Source organism: Triticum aestivum, chromosome 6A (genome assembly GCF_018294505.1).
Source record: "Triticum aestivum cultivar Chinese Spring chromosome 6A, IWGSC CS RefSeq v2.1, whole genome shotgun sequence".
Lineage (NCBI taxonomy): Eukaryota > Viridiplantae > Streptophyta > Magnoliopsida > Poales > Poaceae > Triticum > Triticum aestivum.
In genome coordinates, this window is record NC_057809.1 from 140,609,368 (window position 1) to 140,615,563 (window position 6,196).

A 6,196-nucleotide genomic window follows, 5' to 3' on the forward strand; every position below is an offset into this window, starting at 1 on the left:
TGGCACCGATCTATGATTAACAGCACAAGGCCATCTAAATGCATCAAGAACAACAAGCTACTGCACTCTAACATATCAACAAATCACATGGTAGTGATCCACTCAAGATGCTTGACAAAAGATGAACACTGAGCTGCGGCCAATTCACTCAACAGCAGGTTCAAACAAGCATGGCAAAAGTGCAAAAGATATCAGGTTACATACTTAATGAAAATAACATGTCAGGAATTTAACATCAGGAAGCAATGTTTAGGGCAAGATAACTACATGCTACAGGAACATATCATGGCAAAGCAAGGCATGTCATGAAACTACACAAGGCATATAACAAAAGTCCCTCACTGACCATAAGCCAAAAGGGATCATAAAATATAATGGTAACCATGTGAACATAGCAACTTTCGTTAACAGATGCGGACTTAGCAAAAAACTAGAACATGGCAAAACAGATTCACGTAGGCATGTTTACGAGCTCGATGCACTCACCACAAGGCATTGCATGAAAAACTAAACATACTCCCAGCAAGTAGACATGGCATAGAAGCTAAACATGGTAAGAACAACCTCATAGCATGCATGGATAAACTATAACAACCTCGGCAAAATTGAATAACATGTAAACAATCTGCCAGGAACATTTTATAGCAAAAGTAAAGCAAGATTGAGTCATTCTAGGGTGCTCCATAAATGCAAATAAAGACATGGATGGATAGAGCATAACAATATCCCCAAAACATCCTTACTGAACGTGCTCAAAAGAGGCATGGATCACTCTGTAGCAACAAGAATACATGGCATAAAAATATTAACAGGGCAAAGACAGAAGATTTCTAAGTCCCTGAAATCAACAACATTACGAGAGCTACTTTGCATGCTTGTTCTAGTCACCAAAAAGATCATAAAAATACATGGCATACACCCCTGTAAAGATGGCATGGCATACTTCAAAACTCATGTACGGCTCAGGTTCATAGGAGGCACACATTAAACATGGCAAAAATGACAAATGTCCAATCTCTGATAAGAATCTGAAACTAACATTGCATAGCACTCTTGCAATAGCATTTAGGGCATCAAGATGAACTCAAATGAACATGGTGCAATGGAATGAAATGAAGTACACGTCGAGATGAACAATTTGATATGCTACACGCTCAAAACGAAGCCACGGATGCAGAGATATGGCATGATGAAAAATGCTAAGAATTACTGAGACTTTGGGAAAAATTCAACCCGGCTAGGGTTTCGTCCAGATCTGGATCGGGCACGCGGATCGAGGTTCATCGCCGGAGGGGGAAGAAGATGTCCAGAGTTGGGCCTAGCATTAGGCTTTCCCAACCGATTATCAGACGGCGTTTGTTTTGCCGACCAACAATCAGATGGGGTTTTCTTTTGCTAAACAAGAGTTCGGTCAACATTTTGTTTAGCCAACCACAACTTTAATTAACATATGGTATTGATTGTCACATACATATAGTTCATGTGTTCTAAGCATAATCACCCAAACACCATACGTCACGCTCAAATCGGGAGCACCAAACATTTTTTATTCCATTAACTAATTGGCACATACATACACTTCAATCTGTTCTAAACAAAACCACCGAGGAACCATACATCAGGTTTACAAAAGGATAGTCAAAAGGTGCAAGTATGAGACATCAGTTGTACAAAATGAAAGCTAAAACATCTAGTTGACGTGGTTCGTTGGCTTCATGGTTCCTTGTGAGTGTAGTCCTTTTTGCTTCCTACAAAAGTTAATCAATTCTCAGTTATAATGCACTAATAGAAACTATACTACAGTACAAAAATGCCAACATACTGGATCATCACATTCTAAAAAATATAAATAGTAATAAATACAGAGAATTCAATAATTAATCATGTGTTAACACTAATGTTGATCCTCGGTTGAGATTGTTCGCACTAATCTTTATATTTTGTATCCGCATACTTAGTTTGCTTTCGTTATGCATGTAACATAGATGGTCTAGGAGTATCTAGTCGCCGAAGGTTAAATCGAGTGCACGGAGGAGGCGAGATACCGGGCTGCAGTGCGACGCGGCGAGCATGGTGAGATGCCGATGGCGGCGTTAAGCCGTGGTGCTGTGTGATGCAGCACGCCGTGTGAAGCGGCAAGGCGCTTGAGGACTGGAATAGCTAGAGGAGAATAGGCAAGTTAGTTTGTTTCTCAGCTACATGGCCGCTGACCAGGTGTGTGGCCGTTGAGTGGAGATGCGCAAGTGGACATGCATGCATGTAGGGATTAAGTGCATGGAATTAGTTGTGTGAGTGGGAGTGAGTTAGTGCCTAGACGTGATGTTAGTGGCCGGATGTGGCGCCTGAGTGGTGCATGAAGGTCAGCTCCCTACGTATATATAAGTTACAGTGAAAAAAGAGAAAAGAGGCTGAGAAGAGCTTGGGTTCAATAAATAATTTTACAGCAACTTAATTCAAAAGGATCAATCTAATATAGTACGCATATTAAGAAGCTACATCAGTTTGTGATGAACATCATTCCTATCCGCAGCATGAGTTTTCAATGTGCACAAACCTTGACAAATGATGTCCGGTCACCGGCTCGCCAGACCAAGATGCGCGCTACTCAAAATTCCTGAACAATAGTGGTTGCTAATCAACTGAAACAGGAGAAAAGAGGATTCAGGCTAACCAGCTGAAGCAGGATAAAAGATGCACCAAAACAAGCTACAAATGATGTGCACACGTCAGCATGCATCCATACAAAAGGGGCACGTAGGAAGATCTCTTTATAATATGTTATGCATGTAGGGATAATCATCATTCGAGTAGAGTCAGCATTACACTTCTGCAACTTCTACAGTAGTAATGACATTATATATTAGTATATTACATCACCTCTATGAAATTTACTGCCGCTGAGCAAAAAAGGATTACATAATACATTTTATAGTGATAGATTTCTTTTTACCAAAACGATTAAGAGAAAAGAATGGCGCTGAACTAAACAAAGGGAAGTGACCATAAGTTGAGTAATATTGGTAAAAACGACAATCAATAATACTCATTGGAATAAGATTTAAATTACATGGTCGAATAAGATCTCCTTATCTCGATGAATCTCAAACTGGAATTTCGATATCTCAATAAATCTGAGATTCAGAGTTACTAAAAGCTGCAATAATGCTTTAGAAATTAGAGCTTACCTAAAATTAAAGAATATCTTGCCCAGAAGCCGAGGTAGGGACTCATTGAGTATGAGTACGACTATAAACTGCAAACTGTATGCTAGCTCTAATCTTGGTTGAAAGTTTTAAGAGCCAATTCTGAAGGCATCCGACTGTCAGCACCTGCAACATCTCATGTAATATGAATACCAGTTTTGTGTAAATCATGTAATAACATTAAACATCAATGTTGAATTTACACAACCATACTGTTAGCAACAAAGGCATGAATGAAACAAAAAGAATGTGGCCTATCTAATAATAGTAGGAAGAGCAACATAAATCCATATTCTCCTTTAAATGTGGCTTATCTAATAAAAGTACGAAGAGCAAAATAAATCTATGTTCTCCCAGCATTCTATGGTGCATGTTTTGCTCTATTTGTGAGCAGAAGAATATGCAGGCTACTGTGAAAGTCAAGTTGTGCCCAACAATCAACATTCCAAGTTTCAAATAGGATATGAACCAAGAAAATACTGATTTTCTATACAGACATCACAGTTGTGGTGATTTCCGCGAAGAGGTGCAACTTGTTGGCGGCGGCGGATGGCTTGGGCTCCGAGTCCAGCACCGCTGCGGCAGCCTCCCACTCCGTCTAAGTGTATGGGATGCAAAGAAGAATCCTGGGAAAATATGGGATGTATGAACTATTCTTGAAGTTACAGAACTACTGAAGCAAATTTAAAGAGAAAATAGAACTGTAAAATCTATAGAAGTGTGACTGTATAAATACAAACTGCTAGATATGTACTTTATCTTCATTCCAGTAAAACTGAACTAAGTTTAGTATAGTCCTATGTTTGCCAGAATTTTACAATGCTTAAATAAAAGTCTGAAACATTAGTATGATTATTTGGAATTTTTGTGGAACCTGAAGCTAATTCTCAGGGTTGTCCCTCGTCTCAAAGCACAAATATGTGGATACGTTTTTCTATATATATAAAGTAATGAATTTTCATATGATGAATACCCATGTATTGACCTTCAGGCACGCATAGCATAATTTGATAGTCTGGCAAGGGTTCAAACATCACAAATTACAACTCACAAGCTCTAAAGTTCACAAATCAATCACAACCAGTTCATAAAAAACAGTAGCTAATTAAGGTTTCCTGCAACACTACTGAAAGGAATACCTGTAGCATAGATTATTTTTTTCAATAATAGCATCAAGCTTGTTCTTCTCAAGTTCTCATATCCAGAAATCACATGAGATGTAGCTCTTAGACTGCATTGTCGGCTGCCCCATTAGCAGATAGAGCCCCTGTTTTTGATGCTCTGCTTGAGCTGGAGCTCACATCCAAAACGTTGCTTGCTGGATAGAAGTACTATCCCAAGTCATGGCTGATCTCAAAGGAAAAGGGAAAAGCAAATAAATCAACTAACGACAGCACCGATTGGGGATGGGTGGAGAGGGAGAGGAGAGTGAAATGAACACTCACCGCCCGGGGAGGGGAAGCACCAACAGTCAACGGCTAGATCCTTCTTCAAACAAACCAGTGAGCGCAGATCGGAGGAAGCCCCTGGCGTGGCGGCGGTGGTGGCGGCTCCTGGGTGACGGCTGACGAGCGAGGGTGCGAGTGCTCTTTCTCGCAGGTGACCCACCTCTCCCTCCCTCCCTCCCTCTCTTAGCCCCGGATCTGAGAGGGATGGCGGCGTCCACCACCGCGCCTTGGCCTCTCCCCGAACTCCAGCGCACGAGCTAGGGTTAGAAGTGTTCGGGGCCTAAGCAGTGGGGGTGCAGGAGGATAAAGGAGACAGGTGACGGCGTGCTGGAGACGGCGGGTGGTTGGCGGCGTGCGGGCTGCTAGCTAGCGGGCGGCGGCGGAGGGAGTGCGTGAGAGGATTTAGGTTTGGGGGATTTGGATTTGGTCGTGGCACCTATTGAAGGCAGAATGAAAAAACTAGGAAGGAAGCTTGGCGCTAAGTTTTTGGCCCGTGCGCGCGCAAAGACGGGCCGGCCCAATTGGTAATGAACAGTCGGTCGGCATTAATCGCCGACCAACAGTCTGATGGAGATACGAGCTTTCCCGACCAATAGTCCAACGTGAAATATTGCAGTATTGCCGACCGACAGTTGGACACGACACATCAATATTACCGACCAACAGTTGGATAGAAGTTTTCCCGACCAATAGTCTCTTGGTAAAATTGACTTTTCCCAACACACATCAGTAGGGAAATCTGGTGCGTGGTGTAGTGTCCGGACCGGATCCGACGGGACCTCGGAAAGACGACGGCGGGCGCGGCCGCGGTCGAGGAGGCGGCGAGGTCGGGGCGGCGGCGACCGGGCGAGGAGGTGGCGAGGTCGAGGCGGCGATGGCCGGCGATGGCTTCTACGGCGGCGCGGCGGGCGCCGGACGGCGAGGAGGAGGCGCGCGCAAGGAGGAAGACGGCGGCGGGGCGCAGGCCCAAATGGTGGCGCGGGAGGAGCAGCCGTGGGCTCCGCGGGCCGGCGGCGGGGGAGGCGGCCGGGCGAATGGTGGGGCGACACGTGGCAGCGGCGGCGGCGGGATTTTCATCCGGCCGCGGCGGAGGGGAGAGGGATCTAGGTTTTGATCCAAAATTTCGGGGGAGATGCCTATGTCACAGCCTCAGTTCAGCCCTTGCTTGACTTTGCTTGTTCATCATGCCATCATGTTTAAATTCCAAAGAAACTTGAAATGGGGATTGCCTAAACCCCTAGCATCAAAGGAAGTCACTAGGTTCAACTAAAATATTTTCAGTAAATCCAAATGGCTTTCAAAAATGTTCATCATTTATGGAAAATGCTGTAAACAGTAACTAGAGGTGATGCACATTTTTCCATGACATATTTGGGCTCTGAATTAAATCATACTCTATTTGCATTTGGGCATTTAAAAGCTATAAAATATTTTAAATGCTCAAATAATCATAAACTAAAATGTTTACTTGTTGGATATATTATAAACAGTAACCATGATTAGTTTCATGATTTTTGGAAATGTCTTAGCATTTTAATTAAGTCA

General features: G+C 43.2%; 1 long non-coding RNA gene across 3 annotated transcripts; it reads right to left on the reverse strand.

Annotated features, from left to right (window-relative positions):
* Positions 1 to 1,530: 1,530 nt before the first annotated feature.
* LOC123132520 (uncharacterized) lies at positions 1,531 to 5,099 on the reverse strand. Of its 3 annotated transcripts, XR_006464794.1 has the most exons (6): positions 4,649 to 5,096; positions 4,343 to 4,550; positions 3,701 to 3,829; positions 3,186 to 3,329; positions 2,555 to 2,639; positions 1,531 to 1,748 (listed from the first exon to the last, which is right to left on the reverse strand). It is a non-coding gene; the product is annotated as an uncharacterized lncRNA (long non-coding RNA). The 3 variants fall into 3 exon arrangements; XR_006464795.1 differs by having other exon boundaries at positions 3,186 to 3,829; positions 4,343 to 4,521; positions 4,649 to 5,099; XR_006464793.1 differs by having other exon boundaries at positions 3,186 to 3,829; positions 4,649 to 5,098.
* Positions 5,100 to 6,196: the final 1,097 nt, after the last annotated feature.